We start from the raw sequence: 25,213 nt of genomic DNA on the forward strand, positions 1-25,213 counted from the left end.
GCTGGAAGAAGACGTGTTGACCAAAATGTAGAGTACAGTGAATGTCCACTTACAATGAGGACAGCAGAAAGTGAAGAGTACAGTACACATACCGCAGTGTTTGTAGACTGTGCAGGACTGCACAACGTTTGCACTGAAAGTTTTTAAAACCATGTTTTCTTGTGGAGCATCTAACTATCTAAGATTTTTAGATTAGATTGTTAACCTTGTTCAAGAAAACATGTTCTTCTGATAAATTATACACAACCTCGGTGTATCTGAACATGCTTGTGTGTTCAAAAATGTGCGAATGTGTGTGCGCTCAAGTGCTTCTTTGGTATTCATTAAATCAGATGTGCTGGCATTAAAGTTAGGACAGAGTAGGCAGAGTGGGAGGGGAAGATGGAGGGGAAGGGAAATGAAATGGCATTTCATCTGAAAGAACAGTTGTCTGTGTAATGTTGTGTATGTGAAAATGTTAGTGGTGTGGCTGAGTTGGCGGCCATGAATACTGCTCGAAACAATGACTTGAAATATGTCAGAAATAAATGACAAAAGGGGTTCAGTGAGACATGGTAACCCCACAAATCCTCCTCCTGTTGGATTTACCCCTCTTTTCTTTCTTTGTATCTTGCACTTTGCGTGTTATAGTATTGGTTTGTTTAAATGTGTCCATTAGTGTGTCAGTCTGCAGGGACTATGGCCACACTAAGGCTGCGAAATCAGACACTTTTTTTCTTGCCATTTTGCCACTTTATGCTGGCGTTTTTCACACCCAACTATGGAGCTTTCAAAAAATGTTGATCGTAAGTCTTTTTGTACCGTTTTATACTTCAGAAACCTATAGCCTATAGGCACTTTATATAAAAAAAACACCATTGAAAAACAGTAAAAAGATGCTTTATTGTCACCATTTATTGAAGATTACATATTTATAGAAAGTGATCTAAAATAATCCCAAATGTGAAACACAAAATACATGTTTACCGCCTTAAATGCAGTAATACAGTAACACTTTTGACTATTCCAATTACAGTACTGTAAGCGCCTTTTATTGCTTCGTCCCTTCTTTTGTATTGCGTATATGTATGACACGTGTATACGTGACGATGGTGGGAGCTCCTACAGGGCCTTGTGGTAGCTTATTGATTGCAGTGGTGGTTGATGATGATGGCGGGATACGGCTGATGGGGGATGAGGTGGCTTGCCTCAGGCAGTAGTAATCAAAGATGTCCTCCAAGCCCCCTGATTCACTCTCCTTTGATAAGGGGACCCAGATAGATCTTAACAGTAGTGATGTGTGTGTGTGTGTGTGTGTGTGTGTCGGAGGGGGGTGGTGATATAAAGACCAAATCACAGAGTGGTAGACACCAGTAGCCCAGGGCAAGAAGCACATTTTGAAAGAGGTAGCTCACACAGACTCACTGTTCAATCGACTGAATGACAGAAGACAGAGGAAAACACAGCAGTCGCGTTGCAGCATGAGAGGAGACTGGGACTTCTTCTCCTCGCCCTTTTTTTTTTTTTGTATCCCCTCAACACATCTACTCTCCCTCTCTGGCTCACTTTATCTTCTCTTTGACGGAAGCACTAATTCTGTCTAGACTGGTCTGATTTTTCATCGCCCGTGACATTTGAGATCATTTACACGTGGATTTCCTCCGTATGTTGCTGTGAAGTCAGCAGCAGATCACTCCAGTGATCTGTTTGAGCTTCCATTTTGTATATCATAGTTTTAATGCTATAGACTTGTTTCCATAAAATCCCTTTGTGTGGGAAGAAGGCTTTAAAGAAAAACATAGGCACTTGCATGAATGGTATTTTTTATACCCCAAAATATATTAAAACTGGTAGTTCTTTCTATTTTAATATAAAAAAAGATATATGTTTTAAACGTGTAATGCGTGTTTTTTCAGCAGTGTCTTGTATAAATTCAATCACATTTGATTTTCATCAGAGTCACTGGCCTGCTGAAAATGGTGTTACGAGATTAAGCCTCGGTTAGGACAGCAGCACAACGGACGTGTAGTAGTTCTATACTGTCCACTTGGAGGAAGTGGTCCACACATGTTCAGTCGATCAAACTAAGTGGTAGCTGGCGGACTTGTTTGGACTTGCTGTGGTCACAACAAATTGGAGGTACGCACAGAACCTAAAGGTTTACAACCTCTGATGATGACATTTACGTCACTTGGACCCCTGCGGACCCTTGTGTAATCACAGATGCAGAAAGTATAACTTTGCCTTAACATCTAAAATGTCAGAGAGATTATGTTGGCTCTGCTTTAAAAAAAATGATTCTATTTTGAATTGTTTAACATCCGTTTCAATTATTTAAGTATTGTCAAGGTTGGAATCATGTTTTTATGGCAGAAAACCCCTCAAGCAGTCAGCAACTAATCTTAAAACATGCTCATGTCATTGCAATGGGGCCTTTCCAAGGTAATGGCGATAATCAATAATGCATCAGGCCCAGGATCAGTTTATAACCAGTTGTAAACGGGCATAAAAGGATGAAATGAAGAGGCGCGTAGCCGTTAAGGAAACGCTGCCCGTTTATCTGGATTTGTGTGACCCTCTCTGGAAAGAAAGGTCATGCAGGCCGATTTTTAACTCAATTTTTGCCTTTTAGTTTCACCTTCAACATCATTCTCAATAGGAGAGACATGGGATAACAACTCTACTGTTCGTATGATGATATTAGTAGTTAGTCTGTCACATATTTTTAGGGGCTTGGTCTGAGTTTGCTTGAGGCAACTTTAAAGAACTGACTAACAGGACTTTGTCGGGTACTGCTTTTTCCTCTAGATAATTAACCGTGTTGACGGGGCTGAAGCTTAAGGCTCAATTACAAGTTTTAATATATATTCTGGTCATTATTCTCAGGTACCTCATTATTCCCGTTACATGTTGTAAAGCACTGTATTTTTAGCTCAGTGGAATGATACCAGGCTTATTTTACAGCATGCCTCGAGAGCGGAGTTAAATTCTAGAAGGGAGGTTGAAATCCAGGGAGATTGAAGTAAGCCCCTGTCATTTGCCGCCAATCTCTGCCCTCACCATCTTCCCTTTGACCTACTCCATCCTCCGTATCGTCACCTCGTTCACACTTTCTTTAACTCGCTTCTCCATCTCGTAAAATAAAGGAGAGAGGCCGTCGCCTCCTCCAGAGAAATGTCATTTCCTCTGTGAATGTTGCCACTGCTCTAAGCCTTTCTTTCTCACACCATTTCACTCACAAGTGGTTTTCTTCTTTTTCCCTTTCTTCTCATCTCTTGGGAGGAAGATGAGGAGAGGAGACCGCCCATCAGGCAGCCGGCGGGTGAAAAAGCAGAGACATGTGCTTCTCTGCTCGCCATTGTTTCATCCTTAAACCCTTGGCTGCCTGACCTTACAGCCACCTTGCCTTGACTGTCTTTTGCCTCTTCCCTCCTTCTCTCTCGTCCCTTTTATATTTCCATCTCAACGTAGTGTCTCTTGAGACTGAGGGATATCCGAGCAGGATCATCAAGCAGGTTGTGCAACCGGAGGTTTGTGTGTGTGTGCGCCGCAGTTCATTCATTCTTTCAAACAGCCAATGGCTGGAAAGCAACAATCACATGTTTTTTTTTTCTTTTTCTCTGCAGTAAATCCCATCGTCGATGACTGACAGAAAACCATTAACCCTCTACCCTCCCTCTTTCTCTCCCGGCTCTACATAAACACATTGTGTATTGTAATGGTGGAAATTGCAGTCAAGCCCCCTCTTTTGTGGTAATTAGTCATATAATGTGATGTGACACATGGCCCACGCGCTCAAGTTGCCTGCATTCTTGTAGAATCATCACACCAGTGAAATTGAGCAAGAAGAAAGGGAGCATATTAGCTGCATGATTGAGATTGGAAAGGTAAATGCCCCCATGGGAAGTTGATTGATCAAGCTGGATAGTGTAGTATCCTTTATTGGGATTGCTTGCTCGTGTGTGTGTGTGTGTGTGTGTGTGTGTGTGTGTGTGTGTGTGTGTGTGTGTGCGTGTGTGAGAGAGAGAAAGAAGAGGGGCCAGCTGTTTCCAGTATAACAAGTGTGAAGGATATTGGGGTCGCAGAGTTTCCACCTGAAAGGAGACAGCTTTTCATTATAAAGCAAGTGGGAGGTCAGGCCAGGTCACCCCATTCACATGGGGTGACCTGGGAGAGATTATTGATCAATGCTTGATAGGATCCGCCCACATGCCCTTGCCAATTTTATAGTTGATAGAATGACAATTAACTGGGGCAAAACGTTGTATTCTTTAACTAACAACGACGCTAACATCATCAAACACATTTAAAGTTGCAGTGAAATTACAGAAGTTTGGCTTATTCATTAGTAACATTTTTCCAAAGTCTCAGTTTGGTGTTGTTGAAGATTCCATCTGTATTTTCAAGATGTTAGAGGTTCTACAGGATCTCCCTTTCAAATTGCAAAAGCTCAAAATTACATGCATTACACGAATTTGACTTTATCTCTTTGTGCCAAACATACAGCTGACTGACCGAAATAAAAGCTTTGCTGATAAATGACAAAATGAAAAAAAAATCTAAATCACATGTAAAATTGCTGTAACCACTGTTTCTTATGATATATTTGATGATTTCCCGTTTTAAAAGAGAGGAAACACACACCTAGGAGTCAAACAGGGACAATTGTATTTGTTGTGCAGGTGGAGCAATATACCACTAATTCATTATCATTAGCTGGAGTTAATCGCCTGTGCAAACGCTTTATTCTCCGAATTGATATTCTCAAACAGCCAAGAAGAGAGAGAGACAATCAAGGTCGGGGTTACTGCTTGAGCTTCTAAGTGGGTTTACTGTGCTGTTACCTCAACAGTCGTGTGCCCAGCTTGTCAGGGTAGCTTAAGGTGAAGTTTACTTACATTTACTTTTGACTAACATGTAATCTCAGCCCGTGTGTCTTTACTCTACAGCCACCTAAAAGTTCTGAAAATCATTCTCAACCTTTGCACTTTATATGAATGCTTTTGCACACGTTTGATGTGTTGCATTTTGCTTAGTTTTATTACGAAATATGTGGACGATGCTTCATATTAGGGCTGCAAATTTAGAGCCAAAATTATGATCATGATTTTCCATTGGTTTTTAAGGACAAAATATTTTCACATAAACGGAGCTGCTTTCACTTTCATGTTTTGCTGCATTTCTGCCAATGTGTAAATCTCTGCCTTAAAATAAGGTTACTTTTTACCTGGATTCAGTGCATTTTCATTTTGCCCATAAAATCTCCAGCAAATGACTCTACTACAGGTCTGCTGCTGTAGGGTGCGCGCACAGCTGTTTGATAGCTCCCCAAAAGTGAAGCCTAAACATCTCAATCGCCCCGTGGAGGCTGGCTGTTAGTTTAGGAAAGCACTTGATTTGATATGCAGCGGAGTTTTTTGTGAGCAGAGAACGCATTTAAAAGGCCAATATCTCCGTCGATCGTGTAATTGTGGGACGCCGAAGTCGTAATTAATATTTGATTAACTGTGCAGTCCTACTTAACATCTTGTTTATTATGCCTTATTCATGACAGTCACATATGTTTGGTGGCTGCTACTCTGACAGCAGATGCACGGACACAAATATACGTAGCAAGGACATGTGGAAATCACGTCTGTGCACATATTTATTCAAGTGCATCAAATTGTCTGAGCGTGTTGTTTTCTCACCTCATGCATTATGTAGCGGCTACACTCTGACTTCAAATAGACACATTTACAAATGTTACATTTCGTAGCAACCATAAAGTTTGACAGTTTAGTTTATTGAATATGCATGCTTTTATTTATGCGAGGTGTTTTGTTTTTCTGGATCCAACGGAACATACTGTGCATATGTTTGTTATGCGAAGTGACTTTGTTTAGTACACACTCCGTTGTCTGTGTGTGTGTGTGTATGTGTGTGGTTGAGGAGCTAAATCAGGCGCTGTGATTGTGATCCACCATGTTGTTGTTGAGCAGAAGAGACAGGTCTGAGCCTGCGGTGTCAAGGGCTAGATGGATGTTAGCAGCGTGGGTTAAAATGTGTTTCTGCCGGCTGTCCCTGGGTGATTTCCACAGCGCACTGAGCAGAGCACACAGTCCTGGCCAGAGGGCACCATTACTGCCGCCTCGCGCAGGAGAGTCGTGGCAAATGTACCTGGATATGATCCACCGAGGGGCTGCAGAAACAAGACACGACTCCCATCTCTCTTTGTCAGGTCTCAACTGCATTTTGTTGTTAGAATTTGTTCATAGTTGGTACCCAGGTTTCTTCCAACACAGCACACTCAAACAAAAATCTGTGTTAGTGGTGATGTGGGCACACTTTTCCCTGTCGTCATTGTTGTAAAAGAGCATTTTAAAGCTCAGTGAACAAAGCATCACACACGATGGACTGCTGCGTTTCCTCATTCTACATTCAGCAGACGAAAAAGCCCTGAAGGCACTAGATGCAGTAATTGATGCATATCATTGGACGCTCTGAATTTGATGTTATTTTTTTGGTCGAGTGCGGATGGAAGATTTTGAACATTAGACTTGACACCTGAGTTGGATAAACAGCATACCATGTCTCCTCCAAACTGGCATAGAATGATTATTCTGATTTATCTGCATTTAGAGACCTATTAGTGGTTCCTCTAATGATAACCATTGTAATTTAATATTAGACATTTAGCACTTGAGTTGCACACAAATCTGGTAATTTAGTCTTTCCCCAAAATGATTCTTTCACATAAAACACCTGCAATTTGTTTCCATCTCAGCATGGCACTTATATCGTTGTGGAATTGTGTGTGTTTGAGCTCACAAGCAACCTCTCCCCCTATTTACCCACATACGCTTACCGAAATGCCAATAATTAACCGGTTAATAGCAGTGCAATTTTCCTGTCATCATCATTTAGGATGAATGTCGCAGGCAATGGCTGATGAAAGAAAAGACCCTAAAGAGTTTCACAGACTGTGAAATTGAAACTGCAGAATAAGAAAGTAGAGGGAAGTCGAGGAATGGAAAGGTGTGGTTTGAGGGTCTGTTAACATGGTGTTTGAAACAAAAGTCAAGAGTGGCAGAGGGCCATTGATGCAACGAGTCATGTAAGTTCTGACTCAGTGCCTTTACCACCAGACTGTGTCTTCTGCTGCAGGGAGAGACTGATAAAAATGTAGGTGGAAAAGGCTAACGTTGTTTACAAAAGCGAGCGTGCTCACAACAAGTAATTAAATGAGTATCCTAATATGACAACAAATCTCTTGTCCCCAGCTTTGTCGGAAACATTTTAATGCTACTAATTTGCAACAGCAAGACACAAAGCCGCCTGCATTGCAAGTCACAAAATGTTCAGTGACAATTTGCTTTAATTGTAGCCTTCCTTTCTCCACAGGACAAACGACACAAAATAACATTTGAGAGCTTTAAACACTTTTTCTCAAGATTTTATGATTTTACACACAGTACGGTGCTGGCCTGTCACTGTTAAACATATTCATATTTTATAATCGTTTCAGATTTGGAACTTGAAATCTTGTCTGAATTGTTGTGAAAGAAACATGTCCACAAACAGATCGGAACAAGCATCCTTATATAATTTCAGTCATATAGAATTTGGCGTTGTTGATTAAGTCTATGATCAAATCGAATGAATGCACCCCCCCGCCCCCGCCCCGCCCCCCCCACCCATGGTCAAGCATTCATTCGATTTGAAAAGACAAAAGGAACTCAGGGAGCTGATCTTCATCTCTCGGTTTTCAAAGAGACTCAGAGAGTGACGTCATTCGTCATGTGTCAGTTGACACCTGTTGCACACATCTGATGTATTATAAAAGAAAGTGACTTGTATGTTACTGTCCAGGGAGCAAATAGAATCGCTGCCTTTCTTGAGAGTTGATGTGCGTCAGTGCTGAGAGAAGTTTTGTTTACTTGTGACGTGTGCGTCATCCTGCACTGTCATACACTGCTGGTGATCTTGATAACAACGAAAACGCACGCACGCACACACACACACACACATCCTCAATAACCAAAACACCATGGACATGTTTATACAAAGGCAACTTAAGTTATTGCTCAAATATGGAGTAAATAAAAGGACTGGTGTATTTATCTCTTTGTCTTTATTCTGTTGAAGTTGATCTCAGTCAAGCCGTAATTACCTTATGCAGTGAGAAACTATTTAACTGACACTTAAAAAAAAACACATACAGAGGTGTCACTGTACTTTGTCTGACTCGAGCATTAGTCAACCCCGCAGTGTGAGCCCCCGTCCGACCGAACAATTCTCATTTGATACGTTTTTGTATGATAACGAAACAATATCACGACTGAGAACTAACCGGACAACATCGCATCTGACAAAGAGGACCAAGTCAACTTAACTTCTCGAGCCGTGTCAGATGTCTGTGGAATAGTCTGCTCAACACGATCTACCAGTCGCTGGGCCGCACACCGCTCCCTGCAGCCGTGAGCTGGAGAGGAAACATCAATGTGGGGTCTGCAGGAAAGATTAATAATCCTGGTGAAAAAAAGGATTACTGTCTAGTCGAGGCTGGACACCCCGGAGGCAGAAACAGATGGGGTGGATCAGAACTAAAGTGAGCTCCATCTTGGACAACACCTCCCAACTGCCTGCGATGTGAGAAACTTGGAGGCTGAAGACACCCCTGAGGTGTTTTCGCTGAGTGCTTTAGGCTCTTCTTTGTGTCACAGCCATTACACTGCTCAATGCTTCATGTTCAAATGGCCCCAGTTTAAGCCTACTGGGAGAGGATTGACAGGAACACTGGACTGCACTAAGGTGCTGTTAGAATCCTCTTCTCTTATCAACACTGCCTGGAGAATAGTACACATTATCTGCACGAGTCATCACATGTGACACTTCACACGTTCCTCGTTTTTTGGCACGTGACAGCTGCAGGCACATACTATACACATTTTGCCATTTCCATTAAGTTAGTTAGTTGATCAGCGCACGCATGTCCAGTGTGTGGAGTTTTAATTATGGAATATACAATTGCATTAGGCATGCCGGGATTAACCACGTCAACATAACGTCACAGGGCAACAATGCAGAAATCCGGACAGCATAGATATCGTATTGTCTTAAATTCTTAGTTATGAAACATTGAATTGAACATGTCAGCATTGGAATCTCCTCTCATGCAGGTGTTTGTGTGTGTGTGTGTGTGTGTGTGTGTGTGTGTGTGTGTGTGTGTGTGTGTGTGCGCGCCAGTTTGTTTTATGTGCATGAGAATCCTGCCGCTCACCTGAAGTGTTAAGAAGAGCTGAAAAACCGTCAGTGGGAACTGACACTCCAGCCTTATATCCGCCAAAAAAGAGCCTTCAATCGGCAGTGTAGGAGCATTTAGGATATCTACAAAAGGAGTTGTTGTAGAAAATAGATGACTGAATAGTGGTCCAACACTTCAAATATGTTCCAACATCTTTGAGATAATCATCCATTCCTTTGTGGCAAAAGGTAAGGTCAAAAAGTAATATGTCTAGCTAATGTACCGAGCTGGACCAACACAGTTTAAACCCAGCCGGGAGTAACACAACATGTTTACTTTTGGAATCTTGTGGGATATCACATTACCAGCTGAGGGGGACTGTTGGTGGGGCTACATTTTATAAGTATCCAAAACTAACTGATGTAGTTGTAGTTGATATTTTAGTCCATTTGCTATTTTGGCAATATTCTGATATAATAGTTGTGAGAAACATGAAACCATGATTTTTCCTCTGACAATAATCTTCATATCAAAATCTCATATCGTGACATTTTGAAAACAATGAACACTCCTGAACAAATACTTACATATTAGTATTCAACTCTCACATTCTTACTCTTATTTGTATGCATTATGGTATTTCTATACAGTTTTAATATGGCATGCATACTGATTATTATTTATGTACATAATTGATGCAAGCACATTATAGAATATAACCATTATGTTGTGTTTCAGTGTTTGATTATAGTCTTTTGTTGTTTGTTTCATGCTGAATTCAAATACTTTTACAACTGCATTCATCAGCTTTCGTGGTGGGAATATCCAATCATACATTATCTGAGAGATTAGTTTTTTGAGAGACAACATTGTGTGTGTGTCTCTGTGTGTGTGTGTGTGGTCGGGACCTCAAACAATGCCTTGTGAGATATTATAAGTGATCTTCGCTGAGAGAGAGTATTGATTGTGACAGAGGCTGTTTGGTTGGAATCTGATCTGAGCCCGCTCTGGGCTAAGATACCCAGCAGTGCTTGCACTTACAATTGCATGATCTGCTGATTTTGATGTTTCCTTATGGTCTGAAATGGTTAGACTCAAGTTCAGAACCAAATGCTTCTGCCTCTGTTGTTCAAAGGAAGCCATTAGGCTGCATTAAGTGCATCTCCATTGATGGGCCTTTGGTTGCTTACTTCAATGTTGTAGAATTTTCAAATTAAAGTGTTGGGCTTAAAGGAAAGTCACCCTCTAAAATACATTGAATCTAATTGACTGTAACCTCTGCATAATTATTCCCCGCAGTTACTCGTCGATTAAGTGTCATAATTAGCCATTTTTTTTACATTTTGGATACATGTTTGCTCATGTTTGTAGTGGCTACTACACCACCATGGCTAGCAAGAGGGGCCTGGGTTCGATCCCCGATCCCGGGCGGTCCTTCTGTGTGGAGTTTGCATGTTCTCCCCGTGGCGTGGCAGCGTGCCACGTGAATGTTTTGTCTCTATATGTGCCCTGCAACAAACTGGCGACCTGTCCAGCGAAGCTGTACCCTGCCTTCGCCCAATGTCAGCTGGGATCGGCTCCAGCGCCCTGCGACCCTGAATAGGATAAGCGGTTTGGATAATGGAATGGAATGTGGTTACTACCTTTAAGAATAGAGTGTATTGCTGTTGTGGTCGGTGAAGAAGGTTGCAGCCCTACGTTCTTCTTTTCTTGCAGGAAATGTTTGTAGAAATAGTAACGTTTGATTGGAGTGGTGGTGCTCATTGCAGTGACAGCTAACAAGATAAGCTACTTTTAATACTGTTTAGCTAGTGACACAGAAAGTCCGGGTATAAAATCTGAATGGCCCGGTGTGATTAAAAAGTATCACTTTTCCTGCTTGAGTGTAAGCTAAAAGCTTTATTTAAGAAGATGCAACATTTAAATCTTCTCATAGGTTACAGTTAGAGTACTTAGATTACTAAACCTTTAAAATGTCATACATTGATGAGTTTTAGCCACTTAATGTGATGTAAATCTTTCTGCCACTGCAGTATTAAATAGGTGTGTGTCACCACAGTAGCACCGTAAATGCACCTCAAGTACATGAATATACGGAGAGTTTCTTTGAATGGCTTTCTAAATCTGAAGTTGGGGGTTTTGAATTTAATTAAGTAGCTTGTCTTTTTTGCCTGTCAAGTGTTGTTTTTTGCTTGTTTTTGCTTTGTCATGTTGAAAGGCTGTAAGTTCAGATGTAAGCCAGGGAAAGGCTTCACCAACACGCTGATGAAATGTGATGTTTTTCATAAAGGCAACACGGAGGAAAAGGGACATTTTATTGCAGATCTCTTATTTTGCATATGCGCTTTGTTTACCCCTCACAGAACGTCTTATTTATAGTTTTGGCAATGATTTCTAATAGTGATGTCATTTTGCTTTCTAAATCAGAAGCTATGAAACGACTACACAAGAAAATAAGACAAGGTGAGGAACTCAAGTTAGATTATTTGTTAGTTTGACGGTAAAACAAAACACAATGCTTGTGATAATTCCTCATTCCAAACGAGTCCTGGGTATGTGCACAACTATAATAAGTATGGTAAGTCATAGTTGAACCAGGGTGATCTGTGGGCAATGGACAGTTTGGGTAATCAGTTACCATCAACTTTAATTTCTCCTCCAAATACACTTGGGTGGGGGTTTGTCTCAAGGTTATTGCCCCATCTGACTTCTTTTTAGCAATGCTGTGGCATTACTTCAGAAATGACCCCATCACGTATGGGGTTTGGTAAATTAATGCAGTGCTTCTTTAAACGCAGTGTGTGTGTGTGTGTGTGTGTGTGTGTGTGTGTGTGTGTGTGTGTGTGTGTGTATCCGTGAGGTTTAACAAACATGTCAAATGCATGCCAAAGCCTTTTATTTCAAATATTATGTATTGTTTACATACATTATTACAACAGTAGCTTAAAGGCTTGCACTCACAAGCATTAGCATCCTCAATGTAGCTGCTCGATACAAACAAAATGGGGATCCACCCACTCATGACACTTGTGCTCCATAGAGCTACCAGAGGTAACTCTAACTTGGAATTATGCCCAAAACTACCGAAATAATTAACTAGATTTAACATAATCATCCAATAAATATTCATGTTCCTCGAAGGCTGTATTTATATTAATTTGCTGGTATTTACATGAAAAGAGTTATTGCTCACTGTAATCAGTCTTCCTCTCCATACTGGACTGTACGAAATGGGGGACAAAATCCACATTCTTGGTGCTTTTAAATGCATTTTAAAGTTCACTCAAGTCTTCAGCAGTCTGAGTTAGACAAACTATGTTGGTATTTTCCAAATATGCACTAATATTGGTATGAAATGCAACCAAAAGTTATTTCAATGTAATGCCTTTGGCCATGTGAGGATAAGGACAAACTGTCTTTAGCAGCTAGAGAGCCAAGGTCTTTTCAAATGCCACTCAGCAGTGTGCTGGAACATATAAATAGGTGCAGCTAATGGAAGAACTCGCTTCAGCGTTTTGCATTACATTTAGAAATGACTGTGTCTGTGAATTTAGATTTACTGATTGCAGGCCATTCTGAGTACAAAAGTTCAGATGTGTACAGTGTTGTACAAAGTGTTTATTAATGCTCCTGTCGTCTCCAAAAAAGTGTAGCTTTACCCCTCACAACAGTGATGCGTGCGCTGTGTACAGTGTGTGTTTGTGTGTTTGTTTATGCATGAGTGAGTCATGGTGACGGGGTTGGTCGTGAGGCAGGCGCTCTGGCACTATGACAGAATGAGGTCGCCCCGCTGCAGAATGACAGGCTCACCATGTCAGCCTCTCGTTGGTGCACACATGCGCAGTCACACACACACACACACACACACACACACGCACACACACACACACACACACCTCACGACGTCCCTGAATAAGTCAGTTTGGATAATGGTGATTCCCTTGGCTGTGAAACCCTGACCCATTCTCAAACACACACGTAAACACAGAAGGGAGTGTGTGCAGCTACACAAAACAGTGATATGGTTATGCATGAGTCCTATCTGAGTCACAGGAAAGCAAGTCCTTTTGGGTATTTTGTACAACTGTTACGAAATTATGTGCAACGCCTGAAGAGTTAATTTATACTAAAATGCATTCTGTTGGAATAAATAACAGGACATTGCCAGGAAGATCCCATTTCCCACAGCATGTGGTGTGCTGCGGCTCACGATGCATCATGGGAATGATCAGAACAGTTGGAAAGCGGCTTTGATTATTCAGAATGCTTGGCTGAAACTACACCTGTTGTGTAACTGTTATTTAACACAGTGGCGCTCTACAGGTGGCGGCGGCGGTGTGGATCGGCTCCAACACCTACTGGCCACAGCGAATTGAAAAGCACAAGGAAGTGTGGGTATACCTGTGTGTGTGTGTGTGTGTGTGTGTGTGTGTGTGTGTGTGTGTGTGGGGGGGGGGGGGGGTAAATAAGAGAAACAGCCAATGATGAAAATAAAGGTTTGTCATGCTTACAGGAGAAACAGAATGCAAGAGCACAACATTTCACGGGATATCCTCGAGGTGTTCGCATGCTGTCAGTCAGTAGGCATTACTTGTTTTCGCTGAAGCCAACTAATTTCCATTTCAAGACTATTTTTTTGTGGATGAGATATAATCCACCGGAAGGCGAAGCTCTCAATTTACTGGTCGGTCTACGTTCCTAACCTCACCTATGGTCACGAACTCTGGGTCGTCCTTGACCGAAAGGACAAGGTCGCGGCTACAAGCAGCCGAAATGAGTTTCCTCCGTAGGGTGGCCGGGCTCAGCCTTAGAGATAGGGTAAGGAGCTCGGACATCAGGAGGGAACTTGGAGTGGAGCCGCTACTCCTTCGCGTCGAAAGGAGTCAGCTGAGGTGGTTCGGGCATCTAATTAGGATGCCTCCCGGGCGCCTCCCACTGGAGGTTTTCCGGGCACGCCCAACTGGGAGGAGACCCCGGGGAAGACCCAGAACACGCTGGAGGGATTATATCTCCCAGCTGACCTGGGAACGCCTCGGGATCCCAGAGTATGGAAAATGTTGCGGGGGAGAGGGAAGTGTGGGTCAGTCTGCTTGGCCTGCTGCCACCGCGACCCGGCCCCGGATAAGCGGAGGAGAATGGATGGAGATATAAAAAACACCGGGAATGTAGTGGCTTTATTAGCATTATATGCTTGCCATAAAGTGCTAACATGCGTTGCTGAAAGACGAGTATATGTATTGAAATGCTTAAGGGGTGACCTCCAGGAGAATGGGTAAAAAAACATTAAGGCGATTATTTCTTGCATTGCACGTTTTGTGAAATTGTATGTTTAAAAATGCAAATGGTGAATTGTCTTATTAAATATGTGCCAATTGGCATACATTTCCAGAACAGAAATCTGAACATTGGATGAAGCTTTTGTTTTGTTGATCAAGAGTCAAAGTCTTTTACTGAGAACATTTTGAATATCTCTTTTTATTGCTCCATGAATGAGAAAATACTACCAAAATCAGGCTATGAATGGTGCTATGAACAAACCTCTCTGTAAAAACCTTCAGAATCTAGATAGAAATGAAAGTGGATGTAAGTGCTGCTGAAGTGGAAATTTCTAACATAGAATATGAGATTAATCTTTTTCGTTTTTTCACCGAATTATGTTTTGATATTCATTTCAAGCAACACATTCATTCTTAAATTCTCTTTTGAAAGTTGTTGGGGACAAATTCGCAGGAGTTAAAGTCAGGGTTCATGTTTTTTTATTGGGTAGTTAATGCATGTGGAAGTTAACATCACAGGCTGGCTGTTGGTGTGTCAGTTACTCATGAAAGTAGATTCAGATCACCAGATTGCAGACATTTCACCCAAGGCTGTATCATTTCACCAAACTCAAATACTTCAGCTCTTTTGGGACAAATGCAAACATAATAGTATTAGATATCTCAACGCTCACAAGAGCGACAGCATATATGTCGTTGTCGACTCTTGATTTGATTTTACCTCAGTGTTTGCCGAGACAATCACTGTTGTCCAGCAGCTGATAGAGGTATGACTTGCTGTATAATGTAGAATGCATAGTTTTACAAAATCATACATATATTGGAAGATTGTTCCTGGTTAAACACCGACTACGGAAGCTTTGTTTGGACTTCCTAAGCCTTACAGTGTGCATTGCCTTGTGCTGCACTGCTCTGGAGGCCTGTGTGGTGCTGTTATCAAAGGACCTCTGAGATTGAGCCTAAGCTGATCCTCATCAAATGCTAAGGGGAAAGAAAAGACAACTTTCCTTATGTACTTGGTTGTATCTTTTATTTTCATTATTTTGTGTGGCAAAGTTTGAAGTTCCTTCAGGTCCCCCTCTATCTCTCCTTATGGCCTGTGTAGCCCTGCAGCTCTGCAGAATGGAGTTGTGTCCTGATTATTTTTACTTGTAGCATCTCTGCACTTCTGCACACTGCCGGAGTAATGCATATACCTTATCTTTGACAGATACCTCTCTGCATATGAACTTGGCCTTGGGCGGACTACAAAAGGATATTACACAGAGTGTGACAGAGGAGGAGACAGGGGGTGGTTAGAGGAGGAGGAGGAGGGGAGGAAGGAGGAGAGAGAAGAAAGAGGAAGGGATTAGGTCACCTGAACAGTTGATAAGGCGAAAAGACGTCTGGAGAGTTTTGCTTATAATTTAATAACATTCTTTGCTCCTGTCTCTTGGGTTTTGCATTTCATTACAAAGATAGGATAAAGTATTGAATAGTAACATGTTGAACAGTTATGCGATGAATTTTAATTCATAATTAAATTTTTTTTTTCTTTTAGATGCTAATAAAACGGGCTCATGGTGCCCTGACACAGCAGCAGAAATTAAATTATTTCTTGGCTATTTGAGAAAATATATTATTTTCCAGAATCATCACTTCTCCAGTGTTCCAGTTTGTCAAAGAATGTGCTACACATTTAGTATAATCTGGGCAAATGAAGATAATTGTTAGCCAGATGGTGGGTATAGTTTTATACTAAGGTTCTTAAATGCTGCCTGCACAGGATGTGTCTTTGCAGCATTTTTCTGTTCGCATTTCACATGTGTCACATATACTTTTGTTTTAATCTAAACAGCTGTCTACACAGGCCACATAACAGCCAGCACTTAATTTGCTTAAATGTGGCCTGAAGCGTCTTTACAGGATTCAAGTCTTCCTTCTGCTACATTCTGTTTTCCTCAAAAGAAATATTGTTTATTTGGATCTGAGAGCTACCGAAATGCAGTTGGGCTGGGCAATATATCAATATTATATTGATATCGTGATATGAGATCTAGAAATCGTCAACTTTGGATATCATAATATTGTAATAGTAAAGTTGTCTATTCCTGGTTTTAAAGGCTTGATCAGAGTACCCGATTGTATGTTTCAAATTGAATTTGGCCTCTCAATGCACAAATTGTACTCTCTGCTCCTTCTGGTCTTGAAGACTATTTGGCACTCAGAAAAATCCATTGGCATTTTGTGCACAACAACATAAATGCAGCCCACCACAGTTTCATTGTGAACCGAAGATATTTTTACACCTCTCAACCAGTGGGGTCCAGGTCTGCTGGGGAGATTTAACTGGGCATGTCAGAGACGGCTGCTCGGTGTGGGAGGATCCCCTCGTGGGACTTTTCCCCAGTACTCCTTGAACCTCAATGGACGTAAGTCCTCTGTGGGAGGACCGTGGGCGGCTCTCTCTCTTGTTAACCATGTTTTTTTGGTATCACTTTGGCCGCGTCATCACCATTCATATCTATACAACCAATGTGTGTATGATTACATTGTTTACCAGAGTACAACATTGTTTAAAAGAGCACAAACTTCGTCATGGATAAAGCTTTTAAATAGACAGAAACAGAATGCTCGACTCAAAGTCAAGTCGACTGAGGGGTCACAGACGGATGATTCCACTCATCGACTTTTAGGGTGCAGCCCTAGTTACAATGTTATTTGCCATAATTCTCTCCCATACTTTGTGAGAAACAATGTTATGATTACCAACAGGAATGATGGCCAAAAATAAACTCTAATAAACTTGTATTATCTTTTGATGTTTAACTCATCAATTATCATTTTGCAAGTTTGCTCTGTAAAATGCAATTTGGTTATTTAATTGTGGATCTTGAGTATTTTTAAACCACACACTGTAATTAGAATGCAGATGCTGTAGTGACCAGATTGGCTCTTTATCTCCGTTGTTGTCTCCAAGACAATGCCGTCCAATGACAAATGCCAACAGCACAAAATGGTAATTGATCCTAGTGAAGACCATAGTAATTGGTTGAACTGGAACCCTTCAATTATATATAAACTGCATATTATTGCTCAGCATCAAAGCAACATTCAGACCCAGTATCATGTCATTAATGCACAAGATAAACACATTCATCCACATGTAAACATCATCCTCTCTCTCTCTCCTACCTCTCCCCTCTCCCCTCTCCCCTCTCTCACACATGGACACCCCTCACACTGCCAAGCCTAATCATGGTCCTCTGTGCTGCCCTAGGATATGGCCGCCACACTCCTCAGATATTTTGGATAATTGAACAAATTACGTACGCAATGTTCTGGGGTAAGTGTGGCTTCTAGCATTGAATACTTGCCCTTTTGTCTATTATTAACTGTGAAAACTGTTGTTTTTCAATCCTGTTCTGCTGTGCAGGCATCATTAGTCACCAGACAAACCTGCCGCAGGCTACATTGCGTACCAGTTGGCCAACCAACCACAGGGAAGAAATACCACCAGTAAGAGTGCATACACGTGTGTGTGTGGGGGCTAGAAACCTGACAAGGCAGTTGCAATAAGAGTTTCTTAGGGGTTTTAATATTTTGTACATAGATATGAAAATGAAAATGTCAGAGGTCAACCAAAGTTCAATATCTGCGTTTTGGCACTGAAACAACTGGGGCTGTACACATTTCCCACAGAGGTGGGTTGAGTATTCATCCTGATCAGAATCAGAATTTGTTCAGCCCTGACATTCACCACAACATTTCTATTGTAATTCTACTAATATTTCTACTAACATTAGATATTTGTGGCAGCTGGCGGGAATCCTCAGAAGAGCATGTCCTCCAGTCAAACAGAAATGAATCGTGTCTTACTGTGTGACCTAAATATAGCGTTGAATAATGTGGCAGTGGGTGTTAAGGAGAGATGCACCGATTGCAATTTTCCTCACCGGTTCCGTCTGACTCTTTCTTTTCATTTTATAAAGCTTTCCATACGACTACCTTATAGATTTAAATTTCAACAACACTTACATGGTGTCTTCTGAGGCAGTGCCAGCCCCACACAGCACAGGCAGAGCGCTTGCTGTTGTAAGATGTTTGTAATTTTTCTTACTTCATTTAAACCTTTTAGAGTTTTAGTTTTTTGTCATCCATCAACTAGTGCTGTGCAACCAGGGTATATTGTCAAAGAAGCCCAAGAAAAAGAACCATATCTGCCTTTTTACAATAATATGAATGTACAAGAAAACTTTAAAGCAAACAGGAGAAAGCAAAAATGCAAAACTGAAATTTTAAGCAATGGAGATGCGACAGAATGCCAATAATTGTAAATTGGACCTTGAAATACATACTGGAAAAGCAAATTCTCACGGTCAGCAGCTTCCACATTCTCCATATTATGACTTGAACGAGCTTGGAACTTGTACAAGAAAAATAATTGATGCAAACACATCACTTGAACGACTCGGTCAGTGCCAGAATAGTTGTAAAGGAAGGGAATAAAAATCCCATGCTCAACGCTAAACATGACCTCAAGCTTCAGGCTGGTAAGAGGCTAGAGAGAGCCTGCCGCTGCAGATGTGAACAGGGGGTTGCAGATGCTATAGGCTACTTGTGACATTGGGGGTTACCAATATGCTGAAGTCTGCATATATTTCATATATCAATGTTCAATAAAAGTCCTTGGGCTCCAAGTAACTTGTTTTTTAAAGGTTAAACACAGCGCTTTGTAGAGGTATAAACGTTGTGAGGCGGCTGTAGTAATGCTGTACAATGCATTAGATTTAACTCTGTACAAAATACTTGAGCATAAAATAGTAATGGAACCCATTAGGTATGGCCAGTGGATAAGAAACGTTTATTGAACTTTAAAAATTCATACAGAATCACAGGGGCACCTCATAGGGACTGCATTATTTAAGATGTCTCAGTAGCTGAGCTGAGGTCCACTAAGTAGAGAACAAATGTGATGGGTGTCCTCTCAACACTAAGTCTGCCTTTAAATTAGAAAACATTTAATTTCGTTACTTTGAGTGCTGTTAAAGGTTATGGAAGACTGCGAGGGCTGTAAATAAGTCATAAATGTACAGTATTGGATTGGGATTGATTTCAGGTGCCTGGGACGATCTCTTGCCCAGATTCTGTCCATTTCCTGCCCCGAGACTGCGAAAGCTAAATACCATGAAGCTATTTTCATAAATGCAATATCATCACTGCTTTCTAAGGATATAAACAAGCTGAAAATACAAATACGGATGAACAAAACAGAACACACTGAGTACATTGATTGATTAGTGGGTCCAACAATGACATCTGTTAGTGGATGTTTTGGAGCCTTGGGGTTGGGTTTACCAATTCATTTCAACTTACTTTCATTTTTTTGCTTATTGTCCATTACTGGAGCTAGAAATACAAAGTTGAGCAAATTGTGACTGAGGTAGGGTTGGGCAAGTGACCACCACCACCACCATTACAGCGGACGGACCGTTTAGGCAAACCAGTCCCCAAACTTACATGGACATTTTTTCAAGCTTTCAACAAAATACACCGAACAAATAAAGAGACACTGTTCCAGACGCTTCTCACCTCATATACAAGAGAACAAAAAAGAACAAGAAGAGACTACAAAGAGGGATTTTTAAAGTTAGACAAAGTTTATTACATTTTCCATTGCACACAAAAAGTAAATCCTCTGATCTATTCACATGTACCTGTCTTTTCATGGCACCATGCCAAATGAAGTGGTTCTAGTTCTAGTCAGATTTTCATACCTTAACGGCTAATTCGCCACAGTATCAAATGGCAGAAATCCACTGCTACATTCTCAAAGGGCTGACACGTTCAAGCAGTTCTGGCCAGACCCCAAACAGTTTTGTCCCAGCAGGTATTTTCATCAGCTGTCAATGGCAAAAATACCTGCTCTTACATCCCTGATTGGGGTTTGTTTAGAAGTGCACCTGCTTGAAAGTTTCAAACTGTGGAGAGAAGTGCAGAAGCAGTTTAAGATTCAGTTTTGATTCACCCTTTAAAAGACAAATCAGGCGACAGTGGTATAGAAGCAAACAACACAGGTTTCCTCGAGGAAAAAGAACAACACAGATAGGCCTACATCATTTTTCAATTTGCTCGCTCGCTACTTCAGCAGTTGCACTCACCACACCACAGGTGCAGATGACGCCAGCAACAAGAAATGCCTTGAAACTGCAAATAGTTTCTCCCCTTGGCGTGGTGTTGAATGCTGCAGACCTTAAAACCTTAAAAGGCTCCATGTAAGAATGTTTGGCATGGCGCCAAAGCTTTCAATCGTCACTTAAGATCCATTCTGTGGTGGCCATTATGATGATTGATTCCAATTTTCAATTTCAAGCATTACTGTTTTGGTGGCTCGTCTCTAAAGGGAAGTGTTTTTCATGCAAACAACAGTCACTCATGTTTGTCATCGTTACTGGAACTAGCAGGTTTTATCACTGTCCACATCCACAATTCACAAGGAGAGGGCATGGGCTGGTTCTTTGCAGACATTTTTTTTTATTATAAAGCTATAAAACAAGTATAAAAATATCAGCAGTCTGCACTAGGATTGTGGTTTGTCCTTTTGTACCAGAGCCATGAATCTGACATAACGTAAGCGGTGACGCAGATTCAAATCGGTGTGACAAACTTTGACCTGACCTTCACCTTCCACGACTGTGTCCTCTTTCATGCCGTTGATGATGCGTAAAGAGTTACATAGTAAGAGTATTAACTCGAATTCAATGAGAGATAATTAATTTCTCTCTGCGCATGCTCACTTGATATGAATCTTTCTCTTCTTTTCTATTTTGTGAAGACAGAGCGAGCGATCCCTAAGGAAAATCATACGAGGCCAGAGGGCTGATTGTGCTATTCAATGGAAGCGTTATTACAATCAGTCCATGGCTGGCAATGCAGACAAATGACTGATAGGGAGGCTCAAAGAGAAGGACGGAACCAAAGAAAGGAAACCGAAGGAGATGCTGTCAAAGCCTATCACAAATTCTGCCACCGCCATTGAGAACTTTTAATTTGTTCAAACTGTCATGGCTGACTACATTTCGAAACCTTGTTTGTCATCAGAAGAAGTGCAATGCATTTTTTCTGAGTCATTTATTTTCTTCATTATAGAGTCAATCATCAGACGATCCAGTTCCCTCATTCCTCACTCTCAGCGCTTGGTCCTTTTTATTCAAAAGAATGTATGTACCCTCCGTAACCTTTTTTTCTTTTGTAAATATATTTGGTCCTGAAGAAAAGGAACATCTTGACACACACGTCACTGAAAAGAGTTAAGTCCAAAGAGAATAGTCTGTGTGCATACTAATTTCACACAAAGTGCTCAAGCTATAAAGACTTATAATGACATCTTGACGTGGACAGCCAGTCCACGCCTTTACTTGAAGAGTTTACCAACTGTCAAGGCTCTTTGTCAATCAGTTTTATTTGTCTTTTTAATAGCAAAGCAGTTAGTTGAGGTTATAACTGGACTGTGTGTGTGTGTGATGGTGTGTGTGTGTGTTTGTGTGTGAGAGAGGGTGTGAATGGCATGAGGAAGAAGTAAGGGAGGAAATTGAACTGTCTGGCAGTATTATAGCAGCTATCAAACCCCGCTGCTGCAGCAGTGTTCATAATCAGAGCTGGGGAGGCAAATTGACTGCTGAATAGATTTTGAGTTTTGCCTCAAGTCAAAATGCCCTGTCAACTGATAGAATGTCAGCTGGAGGCTTGAGATGTTGGATTTGTTTTTTTCTTTTGGAAATTATTCACTTATAATGGGGTTGCTGACCTTTGACATTGTAGGGATGTGTCATTCATCTACACTAATGGCCTCATTCTGAGTCGGAATCTGTGCTCACAAACAGAGAGAGAGTGCGCCACAGAGAGAAAGGATCCCCATGTGATATTAATCACTGTAAGGGGATATTGCCAGTTATTCAAAATAGTTTTTACAATTCCAAACAGTGCTCAGCGTTGCAGTGATGTTGAGGAATAAGACTCCCCCAAGAAATCGCAGTGAAAGAAGCGCTGAGGGTTCCCGCTAACTAACTCGCCCACCGGCATGCCATAGAAAGTAGCCATGTGTGTTCACACAAACGTACACAGCATATAGCAAAGGGAGGACTGTTTTCGCTAATGAACCTTGACACTAGCTTGAATGGACAAGATGAGTTCAGTGCTTGGAACATTGCTTCCCATGCTAAGTTGAGTGAATATAAATAAAAAAAACACATTACTCACCTGTGGGCTTTATCCGTCAGTTTTTTTTACACTCAAACATGTTAAGAGGGTGAACCCAATTTGCTCCAACTAGGACTGTCACTCGTCTCCAAACACCTGACTAATCCAGTTAAAAGGCCTGTCTTTGGATATTGAATCTCCCAGGATAAAAAAAAAAAGAAATTCGAAATTTGAATGTTTGTGAGCGGCCCTAATTTCCCTGGATGACAGTGTTGATTTTCTACCTTGGTGGGCAGTGCTGTTTAGACAAGGCAGACTACCTGCCAAGGGACATTGCAGGTAATAACGCATTGGCATTGCACCAATTCAAAGTAGCTCTGACAGCAAGGGCGCATACAGCCATTACTGCTTGTCCAAAGGATTTATGGGATATTTAGGAAAATGTGATGGGTGCTTATCGCTGCAAAAATTATGTCTGTCAGAAAAACAAGGCAGAAAAAAAGAAAAAAGACGGTTGCATACTGATAAAAAAATGAAATGTGAAATACAACAAATGTCCAACTGATACAGGGATAGATTTGGAGACAATTCACTCTTTGCTTTTGTAAAGTGTTGGATGGTGTTATTGGGTCACAGCTGTCCTTGTTGACAATTCTAATAAAGTCTGTTAAAATCGAAGCCAGCACACTTCAAGTGACATGTCTCCCACCACGTTTGTTTTCACACATCGAAGTCAACAGCTCAATATCAAGTCCTTCCCCGACAACATTGCTATCTTAGCAGAAGTTGACATTGTTTGTATTACTTCAGCCACTGCTGAGGCTGAAGACATGTTGAAAGTTGTGGATTTCAGCTTCAATCACCACAATTTCTGTGATGTCATTTATTTTTCATAAAATGACCCAGAATTTTGTATCTTTATCATCAACTTTTTGGGATAATGCAAAGCACGACATGCAGGCTGTTTTAAAAAAAACTAGCCTGTAGATTTTATCATTATACACTTACGAAATGTAGACAAAAAGAGTTTTACAAGTTATTTCTGTCTTTCAAGAATTCCTGGCTTTCTTACCCAGTCTGTGGCTCATAGTCCCAAACCTTTAATTAAATAATCACTGAATACATACATCTTTGAATATAAGGACGTAAATAATAACAGCTGGGCGTTGTAGTTTTTTTGTTAATGTTGCTTGAACAACAGTGCATAGAGCATTTGTTAGGGACTAATTTCAGCTATGTATTTTGTGCTCTGCTGAGTGTCCATGGGACCAGGACTGTGTATGTTCGATGGGCTCACAATACACTACAGTGCGTGTGTTTACGGTGATGAAGGAACATTTACCCATTGCCACCCTTAGTTTGGCTCGCTGATGTGCTATTTTTGGTTTCCAGGCAAAAAATGGATTGATTGTGAGTTTTGGTCTATACATGCGATTTGTTAACAAAAAGAAGGAAAGTGAGTGATGTCTTCTGTAATATCTTGATGGTTTAGATAAGCAATATCCAAAATGTAGACCCCATTGAGTCTCTTATATGTTTTTCTTTGTGCTGATTTTGTGTGTCATGGTGAGACAAATAAATATTTTTCCACCTTGGGTCGACAATAAAATCCTATTCTGTTATCAAGCCAGTGACTTGCAAACTCTGAATGCATTCTTCATGCTCTTGTCATTCCATCACGCTCTTTGCTCCTCACTACTTTGCTTCAATTTCTGTCCATATTTCAGCCTCATCAGATGATTTCCTCAGTCACTCCAGAAAATATGAAGACATTATGATACAAGATGACTACATTCTCACCGGACATTGTGCAATCTTGATACAGCTTTGTGCACTAAAGGTTTATGTTCATGCTGCAGTGTGTTTTCAATCCCTTTAATCGCCAGTCCTTAGCAGGACCGCTGAATGTCATTAGCGGCTCCTCCGAGCCACTGACAGACTCATGCTGGGGAGCGGGAATGACACGGGCCCCCCAAAAAAAAATCTCATTATCACTGAGTCACATATCTGAGAGTGATACTGGATGTCCAGCCTCACACCCTCTTCATTACACACCCTGCTGTGTCACTGCACCAGCAAGAGGGCAAACCGTTTGAAGACAAATGGTCATCCATTCTTCTTCTACTTGTCAGTCCCATTATTAAAGTTCAGGGGAGCTTTACCTCCTGTGAAGGGCTAACTCGCCTTAAACTTTTAAAGAGATTAAGGAGTGTTTGGGTCTTTACATGAAGGGCAAAAAACATTTCATCACTTTATACTATTATATTTTAACTTTCTTATTGGTAATAAGTAATGCTTCTATTTTAATGCAGTGCAATCTGTTAGTCGATTTAAAATGAATTGCAAGCTTGACAGCTTACCTAATGTTAAAATACAAAACCCCATAATTGTGCCGATGCAGTCCAGTGTTGTTGGTAATTGGGACTGGTGCAGAGGTTGTATTCATCATCAACTGATTGTGAACCTCTTAAATTTAAATAGCAGAGCTCTCAGCAGTGTGTTGACCTGTCTTTGTGCCTCACACAATGGCAAAAAAGTTTTGCTTTATTACAAG

The sequence above is a fragment of the Pholis gunnellus genome (assembly GCF_910591455.1).
Source record: "Pholis gunnellus genome assembly, chromosome: 16".
Taxonomy (NCBI): domain Eukaryota; kingdom Metazoa; phylum Chordata; class Actinopteri; order Perciformes; family Pholidae; genus Pholis; species Pholis gunnellus.